Genomic DNA, 15,387 nt, shown 5'->3' with positions numbered 1-15,387 from the left:
ACAAAAAAAGTTCTCTGCCCAGCGCTAAGGCTCTCCAGTGGACGAGTGGACGCCAAATAAAAGGAGTGTTTGCAAACTTTCCTGGCAGCATGCTCTTCAGGAAATGGCTGGGTGTGTATAGCCTCAATTACGCATAGAATAGCTCTACAAGTTTTGCATCAAGAAAGGCTGCATTGCAAAGCTGTTTTCAAAAGGAAAAAAAAAAGCAATGGTCCGTTCCACAAGAGGCAATGTAGCTTTAGGAGAAAGGAAGGAGCTAGGATTTCCCAGGGCTGGGGGCAGTCTTGACACAGGAGAGAAGAATGAAGGTGACACTTACTGCCACAGGAGTTTCCGAAACAGACTAAGGAAAATCAACCATGGAAATCCTACCACGAGTATATAGTAAGTCCAGCTCATTTGCTACTTTGCTGATGAGAGCTTTGGAGAAAACAGTGACATCCAGATGTTAACTAGCGTGTCTGAGTCTCACTGGAAATAGATACGTCTCCTGACAGCTTTGGGAACTCAGCTGGCTGCTAGCCCAGTCAACTGGCAAGGAAGGCTGTGAGAATTAAATGAGATAATGCTTGTACACACTTGTCTAGCAGTGCGTTTTATTGAGAGATTACTAACGATCATAACTTTGCCACCCTGGAGATGACCCTGAGATGTCCAGTTTGTACAGCTGTGCCGCCAATGGATCCAGAGATGATCTGCCTGGAAATGTTTCTTTCTTGACACAACATGCTGGGGTCAACAGGGACTCAAGTGAGACCAATGCTTCTCCATCTCGTTCTCTCCCAGCACAACGTTCTTCTGCAAAGTTTCTCAGTGCCCCTGATAAAGTTTTCTGATGTGATAAGGCAGTCACTATTATTTGAACTTGAAAATCTTTTACCAGCTTTAACTGATGACGGTGTGTTTTGTTGAAGGGGTGTTGTAAAGTATCGAAGCTCCAGTGGATTCTGACATTATCAGGCAGGTGCCTACAAAGGCAGGCATTGGAAGCACACCTGATTGTCCAAATCTTCTATCTCTACCTAGGTAGTGAGCCATGAAGCCATTAGGTACTCCGTGCCTCAGTTTTCACATCTGTGTGTTGGGAATGAATAGTGTCAGTCACTGGTGGGAAAACCGAGGAAGTTCATTCTTTTATAAAGTTCTGAGAGACAATGAGGGTGGAAAAAGGATTTGAGTGTACTTTTCATCTGAGTGGGTAAATTGGACGCAGGAAAACTGTCAAAAGAGTGTTCCTGCTTTCATTTCATGAGATTAGAAATAATGAAGAGTCAGATTCGTACCTATTATCCTAGCTACCCAGAAGGTTGAGATATAAGGATTGTGGTTTGAAGCTAGCCTTGTCAGGAAAGTCTATGACACTCTTCTTTCCAATTAGCCACCAAAAAAAACACCCCCAAAAGCCAGAATTGGAGCTGTGGCTCAAGTGGCAGAGTGCTAGCCTTGAGCAAAATAGCCCATGGTCAGCTCACATGCCCTGAGTTAAAGTCCCAGGATTTGCACAAAAGAAAAATAAAAGAAAGATAACGTGTAAAGTTATGCATTTTGAAGTAGTAGTGATTAGTTTGATTAGTTCCCTACTCATTTCTTCATCTACTTATGGGTGTACCAAAAGTTCTTTAGGTTGCATACCAACATGCCTTTTAGAAAGGCTAGAAGGAATAACGGATGCCAAATGCTAGTAGACAGGTCAAGAGGAGAACCAGACACTGTTTCACTGTACAATTAGCTTTACCACATTTCCCCTGAGCCACGATTTCCCTTCCTGCAGCTTCAGTTACCCAGGAGCAACTGATGTCTAAAAATATCAAATGGAAAAAACTCCACATAAAATAATTCATAAGATAGGAAATTGCACATCCTCCTGAGCAGTATGGTGCAATCTAGTGGCATCCCCTTCCCTATGGTCCAGGACGTGATTCACTTCTTCATCCGGGGGGGGGGGGGGCGCCCTGTGCACCCCGCCTGCCCACGAGCCGCTCAGTCCTGCCCCAGTTATCAGACTGACCTCCACAGTGTCACACAGGGTATGGGACCGTGTGAGAGCTAAGAGCTCTTCTTGGCTTAAAATGTATTCCTGAATCATGTAACTGTAACTCCTCCTGTACATCACCTTTCCAATAACATTCTTGTTAAAAATGAGTATCTTCCCCGTAGAGAAGGTGGGATTTGCTCTCATTGCACAGATTTACAAATAATTAAATTCCAAATCAAGAGATAAACTTCAGAAGCGGGTGAAGATTATTAATTGGTGCCTAATATATGAAAGAATCAATTGCATCAACCCCACAGGAGTGGAATTCACTGAGCTACACATTACAAGAGCAATAATTCATACATTGCGGCCTTAAGAAAACTCCCAAGCAAATTCATTCTCAGCAGCTGCCATCTTGAATTGTAATTTTCTAGAGAAAGAATAATCTCAGGAAACAATATTTGAAAACATGAATCCCTGGCTTTGTTTCCTTTGAACTAGCAAAGGATTTGGGGGTTTCTACAAAAGAATGAAATAACAATGAAGCCCCTAGAGTTTCTGCAGAAGGAGGAGGCTTCTTCAGTTTCACCAGAAAAACTTCAGGCTCGCAGCCACAACAAAGTTCCAAGTTGCATTAGAAAGCTTTACTTGTGTTTCTTTTTAAGGTAAGTGATTCCATTAAGGCATGTTGATACAGAAAGCTATCTTCTGGCCAGAGGGTTTGTCTGTTACACTGTTTCCTGTAAGAAAGGGGGAGTGAAGTACTTAAGACAGCGCTCATAATATAAAGAGCCAAACTGCCTTCCAAATGATTATTATAAAGTATCCTTACCAAACAATCGTACATGGGACGCCCTACAGTGACCAGTCTACTTTTGTCTGATCTATGTATACAAAATAGAGTTACTGGGTGTAGAAGCCACTCGATGCGGAGTAGCAAATCACTCTCTACAAGCTTAATGTATTTAAACAATGCTGTTGGTCATCTCACAGTTTTGGACCGGGGTAAGTCCTTACTCAAGGTCTGACAAGGCTGCAGTCAAGGGGTTAAGTAAGATGTGTTCCCTTTAAGAGCTAGGAGGCCTCTTTCAAATGTTCATGGTCGTTAGAAGCATCCAGATACTGTGTTACTAAAGCTGACATCCCTCCTTCTTTCCTTCCTGGCAGGCAATGCAGGCCATTCTCAACTCCTAGAGCTCTCCTTCCCCATGCTTCTGCCACATGATCTCCCGAGCCTCCCCAGCACAGCAGTTCAAGGCTAGCAGTTAGTGATTTTTTTTAAAGGCCTTGCTGTTTCTTTTGAGATCTTCTCTGAGGTTGGGTTAGGTACAGCTAGGACAATCACCTTAGGTGACATTAAAACCAAGTGATGGGAGAGGCCATTTATGTCTGCAAGAATCCTTCCTTGTTGCTATGGAAAGAATGCAGCCTACGCAAGGAAGTGTCACCCCGCTGCATAAAGAGATTTTGCTCTTGTCAAAAAGAGGGAATCCTGCAGAGAGCAAGAGCCTTGGGGACTGTCCTAAAATTCTGGATGTTGGCTAGATTGTAACTCTAAAAGAGGATAACCATAAGTCTGCCAAGAGTGGAAATGTTCTACTCCCTCATTTCAATAGTCAAGCTTATTAGTTCTTCATTCCTCCCCCCCAATCTGTGAGGGGAATGTATTTTAGTGTGGTTTGTGTTTAAATTTCATTGATGAGGAGATTGAGCTTCAGTTCGTGTGCTCACATGTATCCTGTGAATTATATCTTTTGTTTTGTTCACTTTTAAATGGGTTGCCTTTTGTATTTTCTTCTGAAAGTTGCTTCCAGAATTATGCATCAAAACACTCTCTCTGTTTTCATGTGTTACAAACACCACCCTCTTCTCACTCATTTATTTTGTTGATTAGCCTTTGAACTGTAAATTTTAAAAAAAAGTGTCATGTCTGAGAAATAACCAAATAAACACTGTCCCCTAGGCTGATTTGGTTGATTAGGAAACAGTAAACAAACTTAGGCTTTTTCTTAAAAATGCCTACATGAAAGATAATTAGAACTAAGCTTTGAAGGAGCCAATAGTCTACAGTCACTTAACCAGAGACTTTCCAGTGGGGTGGACCAAAACAGCACCTCCATTACTGTAACCAAGTATACGCAATCATCTGTCTTCTTTGCTTTCATTCTCTCTTTCCTTTTCTCTCGAGGAGCTCCTGAAATGCTTCTTCTTTGGAGTTGCTGAGTTTATGACTTGCTGTTTACTGAAGCACAATTTAAAATTGGTTGTAGCTTGGATTTTGTTTTACACAGCTCTTAATGATTTATTATCTTTACCTTTTTAAATGCCATTTCTAATACAAATACATAAGAGAAAAATTGCAAACCCTTAAATGTCCATCAGTTTGTTGAATAAATTAACTTAAATGGAAATGCTGTAAGTGCTCTTCCAACAGAAAATGAAATGGTCTCAGGCATATGTAGAGACACCTGGAGAGAAAAATCTTATGATTAGTAGGGAATCAAGTTATAATGGATGACTAGCTATGATGTCATATGTCATAAAATCTTATTATGTGTTTATTTACATAATTACATATTCATAGAAAAATGTCTGGAAGGACACACACGAACAGTTGCCCACACATTGTAGTGGGTACGCCATCAGAATGAGATTAGCCAGTGGGCTTTGGCTTTTTACTGTAGCCAGTTCTATATTCTTTCATTTAATTTTCTAATATGGAGTTTTATATGATAGTTGAAAAGAAGATAAGGATTGATGCAACGCGGCTTAATCCACTTTCAGCAGGAATCATTACATTTGATTGTATCTGAGTTACTTGAATAATATTGTCATGCTTTGTGTCTGAAGGACATTCATTTAGCAGTATGAGCTCCTTCCGAGTCTTTAGGCTAAATGACTTCATCTCATTTTTTTTCTCAACTGAGAGGAGAAACCAGGGCCTCAAAGAGTCGGGTACTTGGTTTAGATCAAGGGACTGCTTTATAGGAAAACGGATACTGTAAACTGCTTTGTTAAATGGCAAATAAATTCAATACACCACCTACACATTAAAAAAAAGAGAGTAATGGGGTAGGTTGGGAGGGATGGGTGAGGATATTGAAGGGGTGATAGTGATCAAAATGCACTGTATTCATAAACTGCTTTGTTCAATGGCAGCTCCTTATTTTAAAAAGAGATTTATGTGTGTATGCCTCAAGAATATTGCCTTGTGTTTGTACACATATTCAGTGTTTGCATGTAGCTTTATATTTAAGTAAAATGATTATTATTTTAAGTGAAACAAGTGGGTCCAAAAGGTAAATATCAGATTCTTCTCTCATTTGTGGCAGGCAGTTGGCTTGGGAAGTGAAAGTCATAAAAGTAAAAACGGAGCCCTGCCAGAGAGGTAGAAGGAAAAAGAGAGAAAAGCCAGGAGGAAGAGAGAATGAGGAAGAGTAACAGAGGGGTTAATTTGCTCAAATTTTATTATATACATGGATGAAATTGTCATACTGAAACCCCAGAATTTGTACAATACTATCCAGTAAATAGTAGCCAATAAAAATCTGCCAGTATTTGTATATTTGCTTCATGCATATTTCTGTTACATTTGGCACTGATAGCCCTATCCCCTTGCTTTTTCACCCTTCCTTGCTGGAACTTGACCAGAACTAATTTCATCTCCTTTATTGCCCTGCCTTCCTCCTGGGCAAACTTGAATGTAATCTTCCCACAAAAGTTTTTTAGACCACCCCTGTTGCTCTCATACCATACTTTCTTTGCACAGGGAAAGTTTTGACTACTTGAGGACTGTTTGAAATATAATTCTTTATCTTTATATTTAAGCTATTAAAATGATAACCAATAAGGATGATGAAATATGGAGGCCATCCAGTTTCTCCCCTATGATATCCTCAGCACCTAGAACAGGAGCAGCAGCTGATTGGCTGAGTGAATAAAACAAAGAACAATTACCAGCAGCTGATTGGTTCAATGAGTAGAAAAAGAACAATGGCCAGCAACCAAATGGTTGAATGAGTACAAAAGTGAAGGGCGTAACTGCACAAGGAAAGGGAGATTTGTGATCTGAGGCTTTATTTTCTGAGGGTTCAGTTCCCTATACTCAACCATTGTTGGAAACTCCAGAAATAAACAAGCTCACACATTTTAGATAGCTTTTATTACAATACACTGCTATAATTATTCTTTCTCATTATTAGATAGGATTGCATGTGCATAGTTTATGAGTTAAACTTTATTATAGCTGTGTATCTATAGGATAAAATCATGATACATGATAAATAAGTAGGTAGATAAACAGATAAGTAGGTAGAGAATGACAGACAGACAGAATGTGGTAAAGTCTGTGGTTTTCAGCATCTAACAAATTCCCATGGACGGGGTGGAGAACTATGTTATTTAGAAAAAATAAATTATTTTGACTAGGCTTGGGGTAAATCCTTGTCAAAATCCTTCCTAGCATTCAGTATCTGCTTTAGGATCATATAATTACGCAGGGTGCTACAAGAAAGGTCATTCTTTTCAGTTACTCGAGACTTCCAAAGAGCTACAATTTAAAAGAAAAGTCATGACAAGGTGACAACATCTCTTATGCAAAGCTGAAAATATGTGAAAATGATTTGTCCCATGAAAGACATGTGCAGAACTCCATGATAGCTTGAAACTTCACTATACAGTGCTGCTTTACTGTGTTGGTAATTTTAGATTCTGGGCTCTAGACTCAGAGAGACTAGCACCAAATGATTGTATGTCTGAGTGAGTCAGAAAGACACACTCCACACTTATATTTCTCATATTTAAAATAATATCCAGTCCCTCCAGATTGTTGGAAAGCTGAAAATAATGTATAGAGCAAAATGCTTATTAAATATTCCAGAAATATATCTCTATATCTTTGGGTACATAGGTCTAATAATTCTAATATTGTTTCTAACAATTTGATTACGTATTATGATTGCACAAAATGACTAAGTGCATACTGTATTTCCAAATAAGACTTTGTCTTTCAAGGTCTATTTGGCTACTTCCCTTCCTTCATTTCTGCTTGCATTTTACATTGGCACTAGAGAGTAGAAAATACCACAAGAAATGGAATTATAGTACAGGCCATTTATTTCACTCTTTCCCCAGTGCTAATCTAGCTGGTCATAATCACAAGGGGCTATTCAGCCTGACTTCCTTAAAAATTACAGCCTGCACAAGAATATTTACTAAGAGGGTAGAGCAATGATTCATAAATCACCCTTTATTTACATTTGGAAAGAACTAATGGTATATATGTATGTATATATGGCCCTGGTTAAGTTATGATTTGATTACTAAGCACATTAAAATATGAAATGATTGTTTACAGTGAGGAGTCCCACTTAAATACTTGGGAATAGTTCTTATTGAAATGGGATTGACATTTAGTTTGGGGGATTGAAGAAGAAACAAATTAGTAGCCAGTAGATATGGTCATTCTTTTCAGTTCTCTTGGTCTGACTTCCATGTTCCTATTAACACCATGCAACCTGGCTGCGAACAGAGCAGTCTATAGACTGTGCGTTCTCTGTCCAGCTTTTCAGCTTTGAAGCAATGAGTTGAGTTAGGTTGCTAAGGGAGGGAGCAACGGGAGCTCTAAAGGACTGAGAATTGTCTCAGGTTCACTGAGATGCTCTGCAGCAGAGCCGTGTTGTTTAGATCATGCAAGAAGAAGCCACTTAAGGGCGTGGAATTTATAAGGAGGGACACAGGCATGTCAGGACCCTATTTAAGGTTGCCACACTATTATCTGTTTAGATATGGGTCTTTCATAGAAGACAAGGCCCCATGGGGGGTGGGAGGGGAGAAAACTCTTCCAAACTACTCATCCCAAAGCATAATTTTCAGAAGTATAAGAATGTGAATAAATATATGTAGCTTGAGCAAGTGGGAAACTCCTCTTCAATGAGAGAACCAAGAGGATCTGCTGATTCAAAAACAAATGAAACTCTCATCCTCAACATACTCTTTATCAAAACAAATTCCAAGAATTGGAAACATTTTCGTTGTTATTGTTGTTTTGTCTTTTTTTCAGTCTTTTTGTTATTCTGTCTTTTGAGGGAGGCAAAAGAAGGGTACAGGAATGGAGGGAGGAAGGATGAACAAATGCAATCATGGTATTCAGTATATACTATGTAAAAAATTAACTATGAAACTTGTGCTCCAATTTGTCATTGCTAAAATATGGAAACAACTCAGATGCCCCTCAGTAGATGAGTGGATCAGGAAAATGTGGTACATATACACAATGGAACTCTATGCCTCTATCAGAAAGAATGACACTGCCCCATTCATAAGGAAATGGAAGGACTTGGAAAAAAAGTATAGTAAGTGAAGTGAGCCAGACCCAAAGAAACATGGATTCTATGTTTCCCCTCATAGGGAATAATTAGTACATATTTAGATTAGTCATAGCAGAAGAGCACAATAGCCCAATAGCTATGCCCTTATGAGCACATAAGATGATGCTAAGTGAAAGGAACTCCACATTATGGAAACAAGTGGCATTACATTGTTGTAATTATTTTCAACATGCCATGTGAAACTCTACCTTTTTTTTGTTTCTCTAGTATCCACTTCCTGTGGTACCCCTGCTATCACTGTATCTCATCTGAGTACCCTGGATACTGTATATATGTGTAATAAAACTAGGGAAGGGAAAGGGAATATCAAAATCGAGAGACAAAGGATAAAAATAACAAACAGTACAAGAAATGTATCCAATGCCTAACATATGAAACTGTAACCTCTCTGTACATCACTTTGAGAATAAATAAGAAAAAAAAGACAAATGATACCGAAAGCAATACTTACAAAACCATTTGGTGTAAACCAACTGTACAACTCATGGGGGGGAGGGGAGGCAGTGGGGAAGGGGGGATGTGGGAGAAAAAGAGGGAGGAGGTAACAAGTTGAACAAGATAGGTGCTCACTGCCTTACATATGAAACTGTAACCCCTCTGCACTTCACTTTGACAATAAAGGGGGAAAAAAGAAGCTAGTGCTCAGGGATCGGGTGTGGGGAGGAACTGGGGAAAGTGAAGGAAGGGGTGATATTGTCCATGAAGAACTGTACTCATTACTTGACATATGGAATTGTAACCCCTCTGTACAACTCTTTATTTTAACACAGACACAGACACACAGACACACACACACACACACACACACACACACACACACACACACACAGAAAATGAATGGAATATGTGGGCAGTAAAAGGAGAATTTTGTAATAAGGTTTCTGGGTCAGCTGCGAACCTGGACAATGTCCCACAGAGTAGATAATCCTTTTTTTATGGTGGACAGAATTCACTTGGACTGCACTGAACAAAAATCTGCACATTTCCATGTAACACCATAGAATTTAGGCTTTTAGTAGAGCTTAGTGAGTCAGAGCATGCTCCCTGTATAAGTACACAATTCGTGGGTGGTCTTACTAATCAGGGTCCACTAAGATGCCGAAATGACATGCTATTGCCTCTCTTTGCCTCTTTTCAAAGTTTTAGATAACTTAAGCCATAATGCCAATAGCTTCCTAGAAACCCTCCAATAGACCAAAAAGTCTACTGAAGATTACTTGAGCCTACTTCTGAAAAATTACTCGAAACTTCATTACTTTTCGATTGCTTCATGTGGAAGTATAACATTTCTTAAGGAAGCAGTGACGTTAGTACTCGCTGTTACTCCCTAACAAGAACGACGTGGTTTGTGCAGACAAGACTGAAGCAGATATCACACAAGGATATTTCATGATAGCAGCCGGTTGCTCTCAGAGGGTGCTTGCTTCTGTTTCCTTACTCTCCACTGTGGGAGTGACTCCCCCAGACTCCGCTCCCCATGGCCCCCAGGGAAGGAGTCACACACGGAGAGTTTCTAAGAGGCTGTTAAAATTCATAGCAGAGACAACTGTCTTCAAGGGCAGAAGCAAGTAACTTCATAAGGGAGACCCAAGACTTTCGAGAAAGAACAAAGTGTAAGGTCCACGAAGCAGAGCCTGGAGGATTTAGAGGACAGATTTTGTACCATAAATTCTAGCCTGGGGAGGGCTAGTTTAAGACTAAATACCTACTTTGGTTTTGACCCTGAAGGATAGGGTTGGGGAAAAGAGGATTTCAGAGAGCCCGAAGGTTGTGAATAGAGTCCAGGCTGCTGCTCCTATTCTCACAGAAGTTCCGTGATTGACAGGGGCATGTTCTTGTTCTCCAGGGGACTGGACTCTGAGGATCCATTAACACGATGACTTCGTTCCTCTACGAGTCCGCCTAGCGTCCTGTGTAGCTAGCTGTGCCTTCTGCCTCACACTGGGAAGCAGTGGGGAGCTCCCTGGCCTGGAGCCCGCGTGCCCTGGCTTCCTTCTGCACTATGCCCTCCCAGAGAGCACCACGAAGTGTGTGTCGCATGACACCATGTCACGTCACAGCAAGTGTGCAGGAGCTGCTCTGAGGTGTGGGCTTACTATCTTATCTCTTATCTCTTGTTAGTGTTTTGCTAACAAAATAGTGCTGTGTGCGTGTGTGTGTGTGTGTGTGTGTGTGTGTGTGTGTGTGTGTGTGTGTGTACTACTGGGGTTTGAACTCAGGGCTGAAACAGGCCTCCAATCCCTAGTTTTGCACGGCTCCTTTTCTCTCCCACTGGGGTTTGAACTCATGGCCTGGGCACTGCTTCTGAGCTTTTTATGCTCCAGGATAGCACTCTACTAGTTGGCTTTTGGGTGGGTACCCAGACATGAGCGTCTCCGGAACATTCCTGCCTGGCCTGGCTTTGAGTTCCGGTCCTCAGATCTCAGCCTCCTGAGTGGCTGGTATTACAGGCGTAAGCCATCAGTGCCTGGCTGCGCACTGGTTATTTTTGAGTCAGCGTCTTGTTTATTGCCTGGGCAGCTGACTAGACTCCAATATTATTTGTTGCTTTCCGCCAGAGTTGAGATGGCAGGATCATTCTGTATACCATCCAGTTTCTTCTGTTGAGATGGAATCTCATGCGGAGCTGGCTTGGAACCTACATCTTCCAGATGTCAGGTGGTGCTGGTATTCCAAGTGTGCACCACTGTGCCCAGCCAGTGGTACAGAGAGGGGGTTGTGTGTATATCTGGTGTGGCCTGGAACCACAGTCCTCCAGATCTCAGCCTCCCAGGTACCCAGGATTACAGGAGTGAACTACTGGTGCCTGCTTTAAAAATGGTAACATTTAAAATGCAGATATTAATACTCAACTTTCCAAGCTTATGGTCCCACTGTAGAATAGCAATTCATATTCTTACTGTTAGTAGCTCTTCTAAAAAATACACAGTGAGGTCTGATAAGTTTCTATGGCAATCAGTGAATTTTAAGGCACAGAGGCAATGCTATTAAAATGAAATTAATTGTACACAAGTTCAACTCTCAAGTCATTACCATACGCTGTGTAGGTGATGCCTCCCAGTAAGAGTAGAAAAGAAAAATCTGTGTTTCATTTTTAACTATTGATTTCTTGAGATGGTATTGAAATATGGCTTTGGAATACACATGAAAGAGTAGCAGCAGCTTTCCAAAACTATAGTAGGTTTTCTTTAAAGATGCTGTAACACTTAGTAACTTTTGCAGGAATGTACTCCCAAGGATTCATAGTTTAGGAAATAAACAAAAAGTAATTTGTAACCAGTAAGCTTCATTTAAAAAAATCGAAGACAATGATAAAAAGAAAGGCTTGAGGTAGCTCTGAAATTTGAAGTGGTAACCTAGGGTTACTCTTAAATACAAAGATGAGACTTCCCAATTATTTTATTAGCTACCTAATTCACATCGGGAAAGCCAGCCATGCTCCAATAATCCAGGGCTGGGGTCTGAGCTTTGAAAGGTTAGGATCATTCACCATTCCCATTAAGGGCACATTACTAGCACTGATTTTTTTTCATGCTTTATTTCTGCTATATAATTAATAATGGTCTCAACCTAAAGACCAAATAACTTTTCAGAAATCAAAAAGTATTAAGCGAGGTTGAAAAAACTTCACGGACAGTTTACCTGTAGTATTTGCTTGTCTTCAGTCATTCTCAGACCACAGAATTTCTTTCCAGGGCCATTCAAATGTGACTTGATCAAATTATAGGCCACCAAGGCCTAGCCTGTCATCCTAGCTACTCAGGAGGCTGAGATCTGAGGATTGCAGTTCAAAGCCAGCCTAGGCAGGAAAGTCTGTGAGACTCTTAACCTGATTAACGAGCAAAAAGCCAGAAAGTGGAGTTGTGGCTCAAGTAGTTCAAGAGCTAAGGGACATTAGCACAAAAGCTAAGGGACATTATGCAGGTTTGAGCCCAAGCCCCAGTACTTGCCCAACACAAACAAACAGCAAAAAGTGACTTGATAGAATCATGTACTCTGATTATGCATCTTCTGGATATTCACTCTAAGGGTTCCACTACAAATTCTGATGAGCCTTTCTAATGCCCAGCTGCATCTCAGGGCAAGACTGCATTCAGCACTGGTCCCTAGAATCCTGATACGTTCTACGTGCCTTGTACTGTTACCCAAGCCCCTGGTGTAATTTCAGAAGGTGCTTGGTGAATGGGAGGAGGCTCCCTACTGGAGGAGGTTTACACACTCCATACATGACTGATGACAACACAGTTTAAAATTCTAATTTTGAACTTCCACTGAGCTTTATTCATTTTCTCAACCTCAGGTTGCCAGGTTAAATACAGAACACCCAGTTATAACTCCATTTCATAAAATGAATATTTTTAAGTGTAAGTAGGCTCCAAATATTGCCTGGGTAGCACTGAAGAAATTACATGTTGTTTTTACTGAAAATGAAATTTAACTGGGTGTTCCACATATATTAAATTGGACAAGTCTAACACCATCTTGTACAAATAATCACCTGCAATAGTACCCACTCAGCACTGGAGACAGCAAGTACTTAAGGTGTTTTATGGGATTTTTGACTCTTGTGATAAACTGGTGAGACCAGTATTACCCAGGAGATAAAAATGGAGTAAAATAAACATAGTACTGCAATGTTAAATATCTTAAATCTTGATGTGAAAGCTTGATTGGCTCCGATCTTTGCAGAGAAGAGAAGGGCTATGGTTTTCCACAGCAAAAGAGTCCTGAGCTCTTTGAATATAAGACACATGCTTGATCAAGGTCCTTAACAGTCTTTGGCATGGAGGATTGTTGTAGGTTTTTTTTAGGGGGGGTTGGGAGTCTGGAAAATATTCACAGCAGGTTGGAGGGGGGGGAGTCTGGAAAATATTCACAGCAGGTGTTACCAATTGCCTCCATAGAATATTGAATTTTATGCAATTACATTTGGAGTGAGCCTTCCAATATGAATGAGCTGCTTATGTCTCTGAGTAGGTGGAATGGATTGAACACTCAAGTCTGCCAACATGGTGAAATCTTGGGAGGTAGATGTGTTGTGAGAGGATTCAGGCCATATTGAAAGTGGATTTGCTCTAAGATGGTGATTCTGGTTCCCTAGGGAAGACATTCTCTCTCATGACTTACCTGGCTAATGACATCACAAGAAGGCCCCATCAGAAGCCAACACCTTTATTTTGAACTCCCTGTCTCCTGAGAAATTCCTTTGCATTATGAGTTTCCCTGTTCTCAATGATGTCATTATCTCGGCACAGTGTGGAGGGAGGCAGCGGCCATTTGATGTGACTTGCTGTCAATGTAGGTTGTACACATAAGTATCAACAGCTGCCATAATGACTTCTGTTCTAATGCAATGTCATTTACTGTGTACACATATCAGATCTAGGAAACTTAAAGATACTTGAGTCAGAGATGGGAAAAGGTTTAAGAAATGTCATTGCAACCCAAACAGTGTGGGTAGATGTCAGGAGGGCACAAGCCTATCCACTTTAAGATTGGACGTCACTGAAGCAGCCTTTGCCGGGGGAAGAGATGATGAGCGAATGAAACCAGGAAGAGCAAGGCTGCTTTCTTCAGCCAGTACTTGGGATGACCGTGAAAGGCTGGAAGGGTGAGCCCGGGCAGGGAGCACCTGGCTTTGCATGGTCACGTGACTGGATCTGCTCCTCCTCCAGCTCGCTCCAGGCGCGAAGAAGATGAAGCCACAAAGGGAGCACAAATACAGCAGTGCTACGCACTCGACGTTAGGTGGAGAGTGGACGCTACGACTGTGGGCGGTGACAGGAGGGAAAACCTGGGCGAGAGCGAGGGAAGGGGTGACATTGTCTCCAAAGAAAGGTCCTCATTACCTGACTTATGAGACAGTCACCCCTCTCTGGACATCACCTTTACAAGAAGAATAGAAGCATTTAATGCAAAGGAACATGAAGCCATAGGATGGGTGCGGAGGAGAAAGTCGGGCTCTTTTCAGCATCCAGAATAAGTGTACGGAAATGTTTTGCTCTTTGCTTCAGGACTCTTCTCACTTTGACATGACTCTTCTTGACGCCGACAATGCCGAGGTGCCGGTGTGGGCCTCGTGTGGGCTGGGTGGCGCAGAGAAACCACGGCGGGCGCTAAGGCTCCGCGTGCCAGCCCCCTACAAGATGCCAGGAAATCTGCCTGCCAGAGCCATGATTTTCTCCAAGCACGGACATGGTACAAGCCAATATATCTTCTCTAAAGGGATCTTAACTGCAGACATTCAGTAGGAGATGAGTCCTTACAAAGTTTTCTATTATTAATTTTAGTTTCTATTATTAATTTTACAAAAGAGTGCTTTTCATTGTGTTCGCACGCGCATATTGATTGCTTTTGCCATCATCCTCCATGTCTAGTTTGGAAAGGATGCAGAAAACTGATGATAATATCTCTCATGAACACGGATGCATGTGAATTCAGAAATTAAGAAACCATTTATGACAAAACTTCACCGCTTTGTATTCTGCAGTAGGAAGTGTGTGTGTGTGTGTGTGTGTGTGTGTGTGTGTGTGAGAGAGAGAGAGAGAGAGAGAGAGAGAGACTGGGGCTTAAACCCAGAGCTACTCAGAAGGCTTTTCCACTCAGCTGGCTCTCTGCCACTTGAGCCATATTTCCACTTTCTTGTTGGTTAATTGGGATAAGAGTGTCATGGACTTTTTGGCCTGAGCAGCATGATCCTCAAATCTCAGACTCTTGAGTAGCTAGGATTAAAGGGATAAGCCTCCAGTGCCTTGCAATAATTTGTATTAATGATACAAATATGACAGGTTGGCTTTGTTCAGATGCTAAACCTTAAAAAGTCATAAGTAACTGCAAAGGGCACTTAGAATGATAAGTCCCAGGATACATTTGGTATTTTACAATAAAAGATTCAGTGACTCATTGGACAGAGACCTTTTATTTTCTATAAAGTCTTTTTTAAACCAAATTAAGATTTTACTGGACTGCATTCAGATAATATTAACATTAATGGACAAATTCCAAACTTTCTTTGGTTCCTGG

The 15,387-nt window shown here is 41.1% G+C and overlaps 1 protein-coding gene across 2 annotated transcripts in view; it reads right to left on the bottom strand.

The window, feature by feature from the left end:
* The window catches only part of Fbxl7 (F-box and leucine rich repeat protein 7), a 334,704-nt gene that overhangs the window by 63,485 nt on the left and 255,832 nt on the right, over positions 1 to 15,387 (bottom strand). Inside the window, exon 1 of one of the 2 annotated variants that reach the window (XM_048368409.1) lies at positions 13,492 to 13,970. The exons of the other annotated variant lie outside the window; for it this stretch is intronic. The gene's annotated coding sequence lies outside the window, so the exon portion shown is untranslated. Of the gene's footprint in view, positions 1 to 13,491; positions 13,971 to 15,387 lie in introns of those variants that run through there. 2 annotated transcript variants of the gene reach the window in all.

The sequence above is a fragment of the Perognathus longimembris genome, chromosome 19, assembly GCF_023159225.1.
Source record: "Perognathus longimembris pacificus isolate PPM17 chromosome 19, ASM2315922v1, whole genome shotgun sequence".
Lineage (NCBI taxonomy): Eukaryota > Metazoa > Chordata > Mammalia > Rodentia > Heteromyidae > Perognathus > Perognathus longimembris.
The sequence above is the reverse complement of the archived record's forward strand: the minus strand, read 5'-3'. Positions and strand labels throughout refer to the sequence as shown.